We start from the raw sequence: 17,402 nt of genomic DNA, 5'->3' as shown, positions 1-17,402 counted from the left end.
CCTTGCCAAATCCAGCAACATTCCTAGTAAACAATCCACCCAATAAAATACACAGCCACCCTCCCCAATTCCCTAACCCCAAATGGAAGGTTAAATGCCAAACAAAGCCAAACAGAAGTGCATCCTCGCGGTTAGAGAGCAGGATCTTTGCTGTCCTTGCACAATTATCAAGGAAAAAGGAATTGTTCCACAATGTCTGAAGAATCTGAACTGTCTTTACAAAGTCAGAATAGAATGGGTGAGGGATGAGATGAGGAAGAGAAAAGTATTTACAGACACAAGAGGAAGGAGCGTCCACAAATCACGAGGCTTTTTCGTCGCTTCTTGCCGGCCCTCTTGGCACTGGACTTGGCTTTGGGCTTCACGGGTTTGTCGTTCTTGGGCTTGGATGCCTTGACTGGCTTGGCTTTGACAACCTTGGGCTCTTTGGCTTTCTTGGGCCCGCAGCCAGCTCCTTTTTAGCCTTCTTGGCTGGGGTGGCCACTTTCTTAGCTTCCTTCTTAGTCTTCTTTAAAGCCACCCCTCGAGCTCATCTCCCTTGGCCAAGCGGAAAGACCCCTGAGGCACCCACCCCTTCGGTTTGTTTGAGGACAACTTGATCTGGGAGTCACCTTGCAGTGACCCTTGATAAGCTTCTGGATGGATTGTTGCGAGGAGGCAGCGCAGTTCTCCTCAGCCTGGATGGCAGCCACCATCAGGTCTGAAAACTTGGGGTGGTCTGTGGACTTCCTGGAGGCGCGTGGAGTTCTCGGTCATGGTGGCCTGCTTGCTCCTGCTGGGGAGGGAGCTCTGCAAAGCTCCAACCATCACCAGAAGCTGTGCAGAAGCTGGGCTCTCTCTCCGGGCTACCAGGCCCAGCTGGAACGTGGCTGTCTGGGGTGCTGGCGAGCAGTCGCTACCTTTGCTCCGGGCACAGGTTGCGGCTGGGCTCCGGGCCTGGCCTGCTGCTGGCTGTACGTGGTTCTGTCCCTGCTGGCCTGTGGCTAGGTCTCCACACCTGGGGCTGCCTCTGGCTCCCTTACCCCAGCTCCAAGTCTGCTAGCAAGTATTTTTAACCAGGAGCTATCTCCCTAGCTTCTCGAGATCTTTTTGATGATCATATTTGCTGACCATATCTATCTTCTATTTTACCCTCAGTAATGTTCAACTGGTATCAGGAAGGAACCACGAAAATGTATTAAACAGGTACTCTATGCCAAACAACTTGTAGCACTCCCAAACTAATTGTCATATTAACAGAAGTAAGTATACTTTGACCAGTTTCAAGTTAAGATTTAACACTATTTATAACTACAAACATCAAGCAAGTTACAATGATCAGTGTTTATGAATGTTCAATAGTGGGTTTAAATTTACCCATGTTGCTGTTTTCCCACAACAATCAGTAGATATGGCAAATGAGTCACATTTCCATGACAACATCTTATACTCAAAAATATAAATATACTCAAATGGGGCTAAATACTCCAAAGGTCCTATTGCCTATTCAATAAATGTGCTCATAATAAAATGTAACTCGTTTTCTGCTTCAAGGATATTTCTTAAAGCAAAGCTCTTATAATAGATGCAAATTACATGAAGGGTCTATGGCATCAATTTACTGCAGGTAAAGATTGATGAGCAACTGAATTTTCTAAACATAAGAGCAAAAAGCTCTGTTTTAGTCTTTTTCCTTTAGTAATAAATGTTGCCAATGCAATTTTCCTTTTAAAATTACATTTATAGTCTAAAACACTATAATTTTCCATAGAAATCATTTAGTTTAATTGAATACATAAATTTAAAATGGGTAAAACCAGAAAATTGGTGATGCAATAGAGTATATGGTCCAGATAAAAGTGGCATACACCTTTAGTTTTGAAATGGTCCTTCATTTCAGAAGAATTTATTGTAGAGTCTGGGGAGACAGCTCAGTCTTTCAAGTGTTTATCTCCCAAATATGAGAACCTAAGTGTGATACCCAGACTCCAATTAAAAAGTGCTGGGCATGGTGGCACGCTCTTGTCATATCAGCACTGAGGTGTAGACAAACAGATCTCAGGGGCTCAATGAACAGCCAATCTAGCCTCCTTACCAAACACCAGACCAATAAGAAATATTGTCTCCAAAAAGAAGAAAAAAAAAAGCAGACAACACTTAAAAATGATAACTGAGGGCTGGAGAGATGGCTAAGTGGTTAAGCACTTGCTTGTGAAGCCTAAGGATCCGGTTCAAGGTTCAATTCCCCAGGACCCACATTAGCCAGATGCACAAGGAGGCGCAAGCATCTGGAGTTCGTTTGCAGTGGCTGGAGGCCCTGGCGTGCCCATTCTCCCTCTCTTTCTCTCTCCCTCCCTCTCTCTCTCTGCCTCTTTCTATCTGTTGTTCTCAAATAAATAAATAAAAATGAACAAAAAATAATAAAAAAAGAATGGTAACTGAGACTGACCTCTAACCTATACTCACAACTAAGAGTATATTGAATGTTTACTGAGTCAGCATGAACTATGCCTATACTTCATGAGTCTCAATTTGACACTTGTAAATATATTAGCATCATGTGCCAGAGTTCTAGCAGCAACAAAAAAATTGTAGGAGAGATGATTTTTCCTTTATTCTTATCCCCCATGGACATTGTGCCAATTAGTGAATATGAAATTAATGGTAAGTGTTGATCTGGTTCTTAATGTTCAGAATAGTCAGTGGGCCTTACCTTGATATTTTTATATCAAGAAGCCTTAACATAGAAACCAGTGAGAAGTCAATTTTAAGGATATAGTAAGAGTACAGAATGATATATGTTATCATAAGTAACAAGAGTGATCATGAACTAACGAACCCAATGGAACTCAAGAATCAATAGTAAATGACATACTAACTAACAAAATTAAATTATCTCCTTGAAGTCAGGAGGGAATAGAAAGACTAATTGGATACCGCCCAAAAGTGCTTCAAACACTGAATGATCATAATTGGCTTTCCTTGATAGTTTTCACTTTTTAAAATTTTCCAGTTAAAATACTTTTAATTTTAGCATAATAATTCTCTAATTTATCTACCTTGATATTTATACAGACCACCTTTAAACAAAGAAAGAGTATCTCCTTATTCTCAAGATAAATATAATTAAGAGCTAGTGATTATTTGCCTTCTTTGGATGGCCATATAACACTAAATATGTAGGTTTACATATTCAGTGTAAAACAAAGATTTCCTACCCAAAAAGCCACAGAGAAGAAAGCGTTTTCAAGAGTTGCTATATTATGTGACTGGAAAAAATATATATATAAGCCCCTCCCCACATACAATCTGTTGGTGTGTAGACCCAGTGCAGTAAAGATGACATATTAGAAGATGAGGAAGAAGAGTTTGAGAACTACTGAGTATCTCAGGAAGAAGCCAAACAAACCACTTTATTTGAGAAAAACTGCAGGAGGAGAAAAGTCATTACATGGTTTAGGGAGATGGTTCAATGGTTAAAGGTGTTTGCCTGCAAAGCAGGTTGGCCCAAGTTTAATTCCTCAATGTCTACACATTAAGCCAGCTGCAAAATGACTCATACATCTGTGGTTACAACAACCCAGTGAAGGTGGAGCAGGAGAAGCTGACACTCTGGGGACAGCTAGTCTGACACATGTCCTCTCCATGCAAGCCCTCTTACCTGCTGAGCCAGCTCTACAACCTCACAAACAAGTCTCTATGCCTGTAAATTTTTAACTTGTTTGAATGTCTCCAATTCTAAATGTTACATCTCTCAGTTCCATATCTTGAGCCAAATGTAACAGTCCATTACAAATTCAACCTTGATCAAACTCTCTGGGTATGGGAAGCAGAATACAGCCAGCCCTTATGCCAATATCCCAGTTCCAACAAAGTTTTCTACAGTCTTTCCTTCCCCTTAGAAAGTTCATTGGCAAAGCCTCAAGATATAATTTTGTCTGAACTTAGCATTTTCAAACTCTCACCAAAATAGTCCAGAAAACTTGACTTACTACTCTGGAAGGCATCCTCATGTGCAAGGACAAGGGCCATGCCAATTCCTCCAAAACAAAAGTTCCAAAAGACCAAAATCCACATGGTCAGATTCATTATGCAGCAATACCCCACTCTCTGGTACCACTTCTGTTTTAGCCAATTTCACATTGCTGGGATGAACTTCCAAACCAGACACAGTTTGTGGGAAGAAAAGTATTTATTGATACTTACAGATCTCAAGAAGTTCCATAATGGCAAAAGAAGCTGTGCCCCTTTCACAGGTACACAAATAAATACCACCAGCAGTACCATAAGCAAACATACACCAGGAACCCAGCAGAACTCAGACTGCTTTCTGAATACCTTAGGCTGAAATTCTAGGTCTATCCCAAACACTCCTTTAGGCTGGAACCTAGGATCCAGCCACAGTGACACCTCCTCTAGCTAAGTTACAAGCTTGAATAAAAAACTCCTGAATCTATTAAGGGACATCTATTCAAACTACACACCAGCTTAAAAAGAAAACAAGGTGGGGTGGGGGTTAATTTGTCAGGTACTTATTTTCTCACAGGAGTAAGAAATATCCAAAGTGCTTTCAAGTTGATGTAACTTGGATTAATGCTTAGTGAATCAGCTTGGTTTTAAGTTGTCAGTAAAATAAATGTGTCTGCAATATATATATATATATTACACAACTCAAACATGCCTACTATTGGTTTAAGAATCCTTGCAAACCATAGAAAATCCATAAACAACTAGAAATGCTGAGGAAAAGAATCTTTTTCAGGGCTATTTGATAACATACAAAATTCCTAATATTCAAGATAGCTCATGGAGCACACTTCTACTGACAAGTCAATCTATGATTATCTGAAACTCAATTAACAAGGTGTCCTATATTCTCATTTGCTGAACTGAAATTTTAGCTGTGTACCAGATATTTTTTTAAATTTCAGCTTCAAAATGGTGATTAAAATCAAAGTGTTTTTGGACAGATGGCTTACCAGTTAAGCTGCTTGCCTGTGGAGTCTAAAGACCCAGGTTCAATTTCCAAATACCCATGTAAGCCAGATGTACAAAGTGGCATATGCATCTAGAGTACATTTTTCATTGGCCAGAGCCACTGGCATGCCCATTCTCTCTCCCTCTTGCACACACACACACACACACACACACACACATACATATATAAATAAATCTATTTAAAATAAAAATGGTGATAAATAAATAGTAGAATATAAATATTTAGCACCTGAACCTTTTATAACTGCCACAACACAATATGAGTCTAAGAAGCAAAAGTTAGGCCAATAGAACATGTAGAAGTTGCAGGATTCCTTGTGACTGCTCTTTGACTATCTCCATGTACATATAGAATTAACAAAGTATGTAAGTGTGTATGTGTGTGTTTGTTAATGAGCTCTCATAGTAATTAGGGACTAGGTCCATTGAAAAGGATTCACCTAAGAATAAATAGGTAGAACCAATGTCCATTCCCTCTATGGAAATTCTGCCTATAATTCCATAGCCTCAAGATCCAGAAAACAAACCAGCAACAGCCTCTGAGGAAAACAGAACAAATGCATTAATCTTTTCTCTTCACTGATAAAAGTTAAACAGATAGAAAACTAAGTAAGGTTTTTGAAGATCTAAAAAATAACCAAAAAATTGAACATCACAGTCTATTTTTGATGGAGGGAAGGCACTGCTTTCCAGTATGGATGAATGACATTTTTAAAAAATGAATATATTGTAGGCCACAAAGAAAAAGCATTAAGTATCCCTAAATTAGGAAAAGGCAGCATAAATTCTCCCATCACTGTACAAATAATCATGCTAGCAAATAAAATGATCAGTCAATAAAAAACAAATGTCTCTTCTTGAGTCATAGAAGAAATCTTGTTAAAAAATTAAACAAAAGATCCAGAGAAGTAAAAATAACCTTAAATGTCTTTCATGAATTCACCTCCTGAAAACATGGCCCTATTATACTTTTGGAAAAATTTGAAAGTCAAGAGCTAAAATAGTGCAGATCTGGTGAGGGAAGGAACTGAATGTAGCACTCAATATGATTGACAGTGAATTTATCCTGTCTTCCTTCATCCTCGCTGCCTGTCAGAGATTCAGTGTCCTCTTCCCTCATTTACTAAATGAGAGTTTGAATTAGAAAATAACAGCTAGTGTGTATGTTTGCTTTCAACAGGGTCTTCAGATTCATAAGGACTTTCCATGCATCAGTGGTTAATCCTCATGTCAATTTTATGTGGTAAATGTTTATACCTGCAAAACATGAATCTGAAAAGTGAAATGTCTTTAAAACCTACTGTTTTTTCTATTCTGATAAGGCCTACAAGTAGAAACCTTTATATCTGTCCACATGTGACAACTATTCAAAACACAGGTAAACTAAAAATATTACCTTTAGGCTGTATTAAGGGTATGCAAAATGAATTCAATTTTAACTTGGTTCCCATCCCTTTAACATCTCACTGTGATCATGAAAATGTCCTGTAATCAGAAATACTTCTGGTTCCAAGCATTTCAGAGAAGAACATTCAACCACATTTTCCTATTACAATGGCAAATAAATCTGATCCCAGAGACATCAAATAGCATCACCAATTATATAACTCCCAAGCAGTCTAGTCAGAACTTGAACCTAGAATCTGTTTGGCTGTTGAATTAGAAGTGTTTCTAGTACCATAATTCTGTAAGATATATATCTAAGTATTCATGACCTGAATGTTTTACATAATTTATCCCAGACTCTATAAAGCTCTTGGTGAGTTACAGATAGATAAAAAGGGATAACTACTCAGATGAGTTTCTGGGATAAATAGAAAATAACATGCCAGAGTATAGTCTCAGAGAATAGTCCCAGTTATCAGTGAAACAAAAGAACTGCTTTGGTATTGCAGGCAGCACCTTTGCCAAATATGCTTTTTAACCAACACAGATGGTGTGGGCTTGATCCAGAGATGTTACATTACATAAAGAAATTAGTTTATAAACGAAATTGTCCAACCTCAATGACAAAAGGCTTGTACAACTGTGTAATAACCATTCCTGCACCATTTTGAGGCAAATACTATAATTATTTTTTCCTAATTACAAAGAATTTGAAAATGAATTATACAGATGCTTTACTTCATTGGGTTAGGTAATTATTTTCTTCCTATTTTCTTGCTATTCAATAAGATTTTCTTATTATGCTGAACCTAAAACTGGGAAAGGCAAATGTAAGGCAATATACTAAAACTAGTACTCAGCCAAATTTTAACTGCTAGGGGAATTATTTTACCATATGGGCTTCGTTGTAATGGTGTAAAGCTGTGTAGTAGTGATTTAATTGGATTATGGTTCAGACTTCACTCTGGGTAGAGTGACCACCATTTTCCGATTAAGGAGACTTAAGTTTTATCACTTTTCTTTCATCCTGGTAAAGTAAACCTTGGCTCGTTTCATCAACTGCTGCTATTCTTCCTTCAAGTCTGATCTTTGGTAATTACTATGTAGCTTTCAATCAGGTACATGTTATAGGAGAAAAGACAATGTTCAGCACATTACAGGTAAATACTGCTCTACTGTGGATGGGGAATGTAAAACATTAGGACAGAGGATGAAGAATTCACTGGTGGAAGACAAAAACATCTTATAGAGATTATAGAAATTATCTTTTTTTCAGAGATTAAATTAATTGAGATCATGCCAGGGAAGATGGCTAGGCAGCTAAAATTCTTTCATGGAAAACCTACCAGCCTGAGTTAAATTCCCCAGCTGAATATGTAAGCCACACACTAAACAGCGCTGTTTCTGGTCTTCCTTTGCATGGTCGAGGTTCAGATGTGCCCATGCGTGCATGGGAATATACATGTGCATACACATACATACATACACATACACACAAATTTTAAAACAAAATATTTGGAAAATTATAATAGAGAAATACTTATTTTTAAATATGTAAATAAATAAATAAATAGAGTGCATGTGGGAGATGCAGTTTAGGGTAGAATCCCAGCTTGTTAAATTCCTTTCTCACACTATTCTTGCAAATGTCTTAGTTAACCAAGCTTATAAGTGATTCTTAATCACTGATAATCTGGCTCAGTTATTCAAATTAAAGAGAGAAAAGAGATCTTTCAACCGTGCATTGATTATGCTAAGTATTTCTGAAATATGAGAATTGAAATATACATAAAAATTTATAAATTCAGTAGTAGTTTACTACAGAATAGCTATGTGTTTATAATGAGACAATTTTGTACAAGAAATAAGTACTATTCAATTTGTAACCTTAAGTTTGAATCTTGCCCCAATATTCAATGTCCATGAAAAATATAAATTTGTGATAAAATGATTTGATATTGGTAAAGAAAGGACTAACACAAAAAGGTAAATCATAAATAATCTTCAAGAGCTCCATATGTCTACAACTATGACTGATGATATTGACTCCAGTTTCTCAGAAAGAACAGTTTTATAACAAAGTTGGCTCCTATTTTAATGTCATTTTTTTCTATGATAATATGACATTTTGCAAATGTTAAAAGTGCAACTGCTTGCTAGAATGTTAACCCTAAGTTTGCCTTAAAATTTCTATAAATGATCTCAATAATTACATGAAACTGGTGATATTCTTATCAAGCCACCAGCCAATTATGATAACAACCTATAATTTTAACAAGATAGGTTATAGTAATTACAATGAGTTAGTTAACAAATTTAAGAGTATTTGTTTTATAGTTAAAATTATTTCAACTCTCTGCCTCCTTCTCTCTCGTGCACGCTCACTCTCTCTCAAATAAAAATATTTTTTTTTAAAAAGGGTTGGAGAGATGGCTTAGCAGTTAAGGCACTTGCCTAGAGAGCCAAAGGACTCAGGTTTGATTCCCCAGTAACCACATAACCCAAATGCACAAGGTAGTGCCTGTGTCTGGAGTTTGTTTATAGCAGCTGGAGGCCCTGGTGCACCCATTCTCTGCCTTTCTCTCTCTCTCTCAAAAAAGAAAATACTGCCAGGCATGGTAGCACATGCCTTTAATCCCAGCACTCAGGAGGCAGAGGTAGGAGAATCACCATGTGTTCAAGGCCACCCTGAGACTATATAGTGAATTTCAGTTCAGCCTGGGCTACAGTGAGACCCAAACAAATAATAATAAAAAAGAAAAGATTTTTTAAAACTTATGTAACTGATAATTAAAATGCAAATAATATATAAATGGAAGTAACATGATGTTTCAAAACATGTTTGTATTATACAGTACTTATAAGATAAACATAATCATCTCCTCAAACATTTATCATGTAGGGTGAAAATTCTACAAATCCTTTCTTTGCTAGTTTGTGGAAGTATACAATATATTACTATACCACTGTATCTGAATATGCAGCATAATGCTATAATCGACAGTCCTCCTGCTGTGCTCTGAAATATAATAATGTCTTGATCCTATCTTTAATGACACTGCTATTTCCATAAGTAATGGGTATTGTCACTGCACTTATAAGCAGAATTTCATGTACTCTTCACATTTTAAATACTTACTGTAATGAGTGTATGATTCAAGTTTCTTTTGCCTTGATGATTCCAAGCACCTAGCCACACATCCAGTCAGTACTTCTCCCCCATCTCATTCAACATCTGGTAAACTATTTTTGCTTTCAACTACACTTTATTTTATTTTGAGACAGGGTCTCATTATATATCACAATATGCTTTGAACTTGCAACCCTCTTTCCTGAAGTACTTTAGATCCAGACAGGACTGCCACACCCAGCTTGTTTCTTTGACAGTAACTATCTCAGATTTCCTATGTGAGTGACAGCAAACCGTGCTTTTCTTCCTGTTAGTGTTATATTTTAGTTCCCAGTTCCACCCATGCTGCAAATGACAGGACTTCATTTTTTAAATAGATGAATTATATTCCAGCATGTATCTTCTTGGGTTGTTTCCACTTCATGACTATTTTTAATGATTCAGTGAATCTGTGAGTACAAATGTCTGTTTGACACTGATTTTCTTATTCATTTTTAATTATTTGAGGAATTTCCATGATGTTTTCCATGATAGCTAATCTTGATTAACATTCTCATCTAAAATGAGCAATAGTTCCCTTTTTTCAGGATGCTTGTGTGACTTATCTTTAGCCTGTTGAAGATCACTTTTCTGATGAGGAGGTGGGTGACATTTCATCGTGGTTTTGATTTGCATTTTCCAGGTCACCTGGGATGCTGAATATTTTATAATGCTCCTTTTGACCATTTTAGTGTCTTCTCTGGAGAACTGCCTACTTACTGGTTTTGAGGTTCTTTTATTAATAGTTACTTACATGCTTGGGATATTTACCTCTTGTCAATAGGTAAGGGTCACTCTGTGATTGATCTATCCACTTGGCAGTATCCTGAGTTAATTCCTTTTGTCAGTTTTGCTGTTCTTGCCTGTGATTTGGGTGTATTGTAAAAAATTCTTGCCTGGCTGGAGAGATGGCTTAGTGGTTAAGCGCTTGCCTGTGAAGCCTAAGGACTCTTGTTCAAGGCTCGATTCCCCAGAACCCACGTTAGCCAGATGCACAAGGGGGCGCACGTATCTGGAGTTCATTTGCACTGGCGGGAGGCCCTGGCATGCCCATTCTCTCTCTCTCCCTCTTTCTCTCTCTGTCTCTTTCTCTGCCTGTAGCTCTCAAATAAATAAATAAAATGAACAAAAAAAATTTTTTTTAATTCTTGCCCACAACCATTTCCTGAAAGCATATATTCTGTTTTATTCTGCTAGTTTCATACTTTCAAGCCATACTTTATACTTACAAAAATGTACAAGTTCAGCCAGTTGTGTGCATGCCTTTAATCCCAGCACTGAGGAGGCAGAGGTAGGAGAACTGCTGTGAGTTTGAGGACACCCTGAGACTACATAGTAAACTCCAGGTCAGCCTGGGCTAGAGTGAGATCCTACCTGAAAAAAAAAAAAAAACAACTACATAAAGGACTGGAGAGATGGTTTAGTGGTTAAGGTGCATTCCTGCGAGGTCTAAAGACCCAGGTTTGATTATCCAGGTTCCATGTAAGCTAGATGAACAAGGTGGTGCATGTGTCTGGAGTTCATTTGCAGTGGATAGAGGCCCTGGCATGCCCATTTAAAAAAATTAAAAATGTAAAAATTAATTTTAACAGGTGAGAAGAGTCTATGATTTTGATGCAGGTGTATATGCAATTTTCCAGTAGCATTTATTGAATTAACTACTCCCTCAGAAGTGTTGTTGAAATCAGTTCATTACAGATGCATGACCACTCTATTAAGAATTTCCATGGGTTTAACTGTGTTTACACAAGTAACATGATACCTAAATTTTCATAACTTTTTAGTATATCTTGTAGCCACCTACTTCCTTTTTTTCTCAATATGGTTTTGAATACTGGGGGATTTGGGTTTGAAGGACTCAGGAGCCAAAGGGACACCATGACAGGCTTCAGAGTCACCAGTAGACCTAAGTTTCTGTTTCCCAGCAAGGCTTAAATAAGAATTTAACAGTTACTGAAAAAAGATCACAAACTGCTTATGCCATACACTTCTATAGTCATTACATAAGTTGCTTAAGTTCCTCAAACACACATAGACTATCACAATAAAGGTTACCTAATCTGCTTGAAATTCCTCTAGCCCCCTGCCCACCAGCTTTGCCCCCCAGCATCCAAGCCTATCAGAAAACTTAAATCTACTAATCAGGTAACCATTCCCCAGCTTCTTTATTCAAATTCCTGTAAAAACCTGCCCCCCTGATGCTCGGGGCTCTTGTACAGATCCACTGCATTGGTGAAATCAAGAGTCTCCTTGCCCTTGCGTACATGTTTGGCTCTCCTTGGAGGTCACTGGGGATGCCGAGAACTGAGCATAACAGGTTCTATATAAAATTTAGGACTGTATTTTTCTAGTTCCTTTGTATTGCTATTTTATTAAGGATTACATCGATCACTTTGGTGAGTACAAACATTTTGACAATACTAATTGTTATAGTCCATGAGCCTGGAAAGTCTTTCCACTTTTGTGTTTCTCCATTTTCTTAAATCAAGTTTTATCATTTTCATTATATAAATTATTCAGATCTTTGGTTAAATTTATATCTTGTCTATCATTTTTCTAGTCATGATAAATAGGATTGCATTACTGATTTCTATTTCAGATTTTTTACTGTTGCATCCATAACAACAGATTTGTTTAAAGATTTATTTTTATTTGTTTATTAGCAACAGAGAGAGGAGTGGGGCAGAGAAACTACCATGTGCATCTGGCTTATGGGGAACCTGGAGAATTGAACCTGGGTCCTTAGGCTTCACAGGCATGCACCTTAACTGCTAAGCTGTCTCTCCCAGCCCAACAGATTTTTAATATTAGGTTTGCATGCTACAACTTGGCTGACTGATTTATCAGTTTTAATTATTTGTGGTTTTTATACCTTTTACATTTTTTTTTTACATTACATGAGAGATATCCCATATTGACTGTTAAGTTTCTGAAAACATACTGAGGTAGTTTGAATGCAAGGCCCCATATACTCAGGTGTTATGTTGAAATTAAACTTGTAACTTGGGCTCATGGTATGTAGATCCATGATACAAGGGAGTGTCTCATTGAAGGACTGATCTTGGAGTTCAGTCCTAAGGTGTGAATGTAGTTTGGAACTGTCTGTTCATGCTTGCTGGTGTTTGTGTTTGCTGGCTAGTGATGTCTCTTGGCTTGAATTTATAGAAATGAGCCAGCTTCTACCACCAGTGATGGTGTTCCCTTGGAGTCTGTAAACCTGAAATAAACCCTTTCCTCCAAAAATATGCTGCTGGTTTAATGTTTGTCCTAGGAATGTGAAGCTAACTGCTACAGTAAAATTCTGTACAGATAAGGGGGTCATTGCTGTGGATGAACCTGACCATGTGCATTTTGATCTTTTGGAACTTGTGTGCTGAAGGAATATGGAAAGACTTTGTACTTGTATTGGAGAAACATTACAATGGTGCAGATATCAGAGCTTAGTAAGCTAGCCTGGTGAGACTCTGAAAATGCTAAAAGCAAAGAGAATCATGGACTGTGAAGGCTTGGCTTATGAACTTTTCAAGAGGGAGAGAACTTTATTGGAACTGGACTATTGGCATAAAGGCTAGCTTTGTTCTACCCATGCCCAGGTGAATTCTAAAGGTGTATGCTGCTCTGGAAGGTCAAGGTTTATACTCATATTTACGAATCTGGCTATACTGCTGCTAACATTTTGAAAAATGCAGGGAAGAGGGTCAAAGTGCATATGGTTCCAGATTCTGCTGTAATATGGCATATGAAACAGGGTTGAATCCCTTCATAGAGGCCCAGTAAGGCCAATCATGGAAACCTTAGTTTGTAGCATATAGCAGAAGATGTTTTGGATATACCAAGGCTGTGCAATGGCTACCAAGCAATGCTATTGGCTCAGGAATGAAGTTTTCCTTGGGCTACTCAAGCCACCTGGAGGGGAAAAATTGAAAATTCAGACTTTCCTAAGTAGTTATAGATATTGGACTTGAACTGCAGATGTTTGATACTTGCCAACTGTTACTGATTTTGCATTGGCACATACCCATTCTCTGTCTTTCTGTCTGTCTCTCATCTCTCTCTGTTTCTCTCTCTGCTTACAAGTGAATAATTTTTTTAAAAATGTTTTTTGTGTTTTTATTTTTATTTCTTTATTTGAGAGCAACATACAGAGATTGAAAGAGGCAGACATACAGAGAATGGGGGCGCCAGGGCCTCCAGCCACTGCAAACGAACTCCAGACACATGCGCCCCCCTTGTGCATCTGGCTAGCGTGGGTCCTGGGGAAGTGAGCCTCGAACCAGGGTCCTTAGGCTTCACAGGTAAGCGCTTAACCCCTAAGCCATCTCTTCAGCATGAATAAATATTTTTATAGTATTTTTTTTTAGCTGAGTGTGGTGGTACACACCTTTAATCCCAGCACTCGGGAGGTAGAGGTAGGAGGATCACCATGAGTGTGAGGCCACCCCGAGACTAATTCCAAGTCAGCCTGGGCTACAGTGACAGCCCACCTTGAAAAACCAAACAAAAAACCTTTTTTCTTAAAAAAAGACTATGGTGATCAACTTTCATTGTGAGATATTAATGACCCTGTAAGAGCTAGGGGCAGAATGTACTCGTTTGAACATGATACTTTCGATGTGTGGCCTATAGACTCAAGCGTTTCAAGATAGCAACTTGAGACCTTAGCAGGCAGATCACTGCTACAGGAGGCATGTCACTGGGGAGTCGATCTTGGAGTCTACTCCTAAGAAGTGTTTGGGGTAGATCTTCAGACCAGCCTTAAAGTGTATGGAGAATACTTTGGAGTTCTGGTCACGCTTGCTGCTGTTGCTGCTTGCTGGTGGTTTGGTGATGTCTCTCTGCTTTTATCTATGGAAAGTATCCAGCTCCCTCTGACACTGACGTTCTCCTGGAATTTGTAAGCCTGAATAAACTTTTTCCTCCCATAAGCTGCTTCTTGTTAGATGTGTATCCCAGCAACATGAAACTTACTCTAAAACTTACCTTGACTATGAAGTAAGATCATGGTTTAAGTCCTCTTGATTCTTCTCGGCATGTGACATTATTTTGACACTGTGTCATAATCTGGTACCTGCCTTATATGCTCCCAGGCCATTTTCTCTCAGCTGCTAGTTACTATATAAGAAATGGATAGTACTCATGTCCAGATTCTGAGGAGTATACTATTGTAAGTTGGCTAGCATTAGAGGGAAGTCCATGTCTAGGTTTGTCCCAAATATACGGCTGATGCATTATTACAATAAGCTATGAGATAACTCAGATTGATCCATACATGTGAGCTTCATGTGGAGGCCAGAATAGGCCAAGATGTTTCTAGCCACAGTCACCAATCTGTGGTTGTGTAGACTCTGAGCAGAATCACCAAAGATTGACCATCACTACATCCTGTGCTATGCTTGTGGCTGCCCATGCCACTAGGCTCTGACACAGTGTAACACATAGCCATCCAAGACCAGCCAAGCACTAGGGAAGGACCAAGGACCCTGTTATAGGTTGTCTCTTGCTAAAATGAACTCACGATCCAAGACTTCTATAAATAACATGGACATATATATCTTACAGATTGGGAATAAATGTTGTCTGAAACTTGGGATGTTACTAAGATGTCATCAGGAGGCAGACCTAGGGATGAGTGTTCTTATGAACTTCCCAGAGAGGTTTAACCAGACAAGCACTAAGTTCCCAATTCACCTGTGCTTAGCACCCTCTTCCATCTCTAGTTACAAAGGTGTCTAGCTTCAGAATATGCTACCTCAGGTTAGTGTAGTATTTGAAAAGATATTTCTTTGGTTACTACAATCTAGAATTAGGCCTGACTCTCACAATCACAAGGTCTTGCACAATCTCAGGGGCACACTGAGGCCCTGCCACTGCCCCTGCAGATTGAAAATGAAATCTGTTTCAGAAAAGCATATGCAGAGGTATAGCTCAGTGGCAGAGCATGTGACTGCAGAAATGCAAATGCCTCTGCATGATTCTCAGGTTGGACTCAATGTTCTATTCATGAACCATGGCATATATTTAGGGTCTCTAGTTCCCTGCATAATTGAGTTTCGCCACTAGTGACCTGACAGTAAGTCCTCCAACAAACCCTGTGTTAGTGTTTGTGCTCTATTCCTCAAAAGGTTCAGTACTTGCTCCAAGCTCTGTTTTGGTAGTTTAGAAGAAGGGTTATAGAGTCTTTTTCACCTTTATAGCACTGTCCAGTGGTTCCTGTACAGATATTGGCCTGGTGAAAGGGATATGGTATGTCTGATTCTAGATTTCAGTTCTTTGACCTATAAATTCATTTTCCCTCCTCTAAGTGAGATTTGTTTGCCTCTATCCTCCACTGTTATGATGGGGACAAAAGTACTGTGGGCAATTCTTTTGTTCCTGCCTTGCTCAGTATTTATTTTAATTGTATTTTTAGTTATGCTAACATCAGAAGTGCTGACCTCTCGCCTGGGTTTGTTAGACAATGTGAAGATGATTTGGTGCACGAACAAGCCTCCCAGGACCTCACTCAGGCTCCATCTACTTCTTCCCAGTGGACTTGGCTGGGTTAATTAAGTATAGAAGTACTTGTCATCTTGTTGATATTCTGGCTATAAAGTCTGAAAATTTTTATGTGCTAGGACATGGTACAAAGTATGAAACTTATTTACACTGAGCAAATAATTTTGGTTGAATTGCATGGTAAGTGCCACTGTAACAGTGAAATGCCTCACTCATTTGACCCATCTGAAATTGATTTGGCACCTGTGCCAACAGAGAATTGTTCTAATAGTTTAGAAGAGCAATGTTGTAAGTGCTACTTACTCATGAATGAAATCAACCCTCCTCTTTTACATAAGCAATTTAATATAGTTCATTTTGTTCAGGTGGACATGGTGAGGCCCAGTCTATACACATTCTTTTCTCTGTGAATTCTCTTCCTCACATTGCATTCATCTCCCAAGAGCAGCTGCTTGAAAAAGCATATGAAAGAGCTTCTTCATCTTACCTGCCGCTGTATGACTTTACATGCAAAAGAGGTGGCTAACGTAACACTTCTTGTCCTCTTTTGAATGAGGAAAAACCCCTGGCCTTCTCCACATGACCCAGAAACTGGCATAGATATTTCAGTTAGGCCATCCTAACTTAGTATTGTCACTGGCATTCAATTTAGAATTTTTCATAATAACAGTACTGGTATTTGTGCTTGACATGTCTAAATTTTAAATCATTCTTACAAGCATTAGAAAAAAATAATACTTTTCAAAAATATATGAACTTTACATGTTGGAAAAGTCACAAGACAGGAAAATTAAATCGTAGTTGTGTATAAATGGAGTGTCTCCCTTAGCACACTCTGCCTGCAGATCACTCATCTGTTTGGTTGATGAGATCAGATCATCTAATAACATGAGAAATTTTACCAACTTCTTACCATCTTCCATTTCGTGTGTTTCCTTATAGCCAAATGCTTTAGGTGAAATGATGTAATGCTTCATTTCTAGAAAATTCAGTCTTTCACACTTAGAGAAAAGGTGCATGACTTTGCTATGCTAAGTATCAAAAGGTAAACTTTTCTTCTCATTCCATACTAATACACAAATGAGGGTTTTGATGCCTATTTTCTTAAAGCCCTAAATTCAGAGTCATTTTCTAATGAGATTTTTTATCATTTGCATCAGGGTATGTGTGTGTATGCACTTCTGTATATCTGTATGCATCAGGCATGTCACCCTGTGTGTGTATCTGCTGCAGAGGCCAGAAGAGAAAATTGAGTGTCTCCCTCCATCAGTGATAGGCCTGCTTTTTCTATTTTCTTGAGAGTTTCTTACTGACTTTACCATGTTTTTCTAACATTATGTTTAATTATTTAAGAGAGCGAGAAGCAGATAAATGA

General features: G+C 38.3%; 1 pseudogene; it reads right to left on the bottom strand.

Annotated features, from left to right (window-relative positions):
• Nucleotides 1–269: 269 nt before the first annotated feature.
• On the bottom strand, nucleotides 270–16,950 carry LOC123460261 (annotated as a pseudogene).
• Nucleotides 16,951–17,402: the final 452 nt, after the last annotated feature.

The sequence above is a fragment of the Jaculus jaculus genome, chromosome 4 (genome assembly GCF_020740685.1).
Source record: "Jaculus jaculus isolate mJacJac1 chromosome 4, mJacJac1.mat.Y.cur, whole genome shotgun sequence".
Lineage (NCBI taxonomy): Eukaryota > Metazoa > Chordata > Mammalia > Rodentia > Dipodidae > Jaculus > Jaculus jaculus.
Note: the sequence above shows the minus strand (reverse complement) of the source record. Positions and strands in the feature narration are given on the sequence as shown.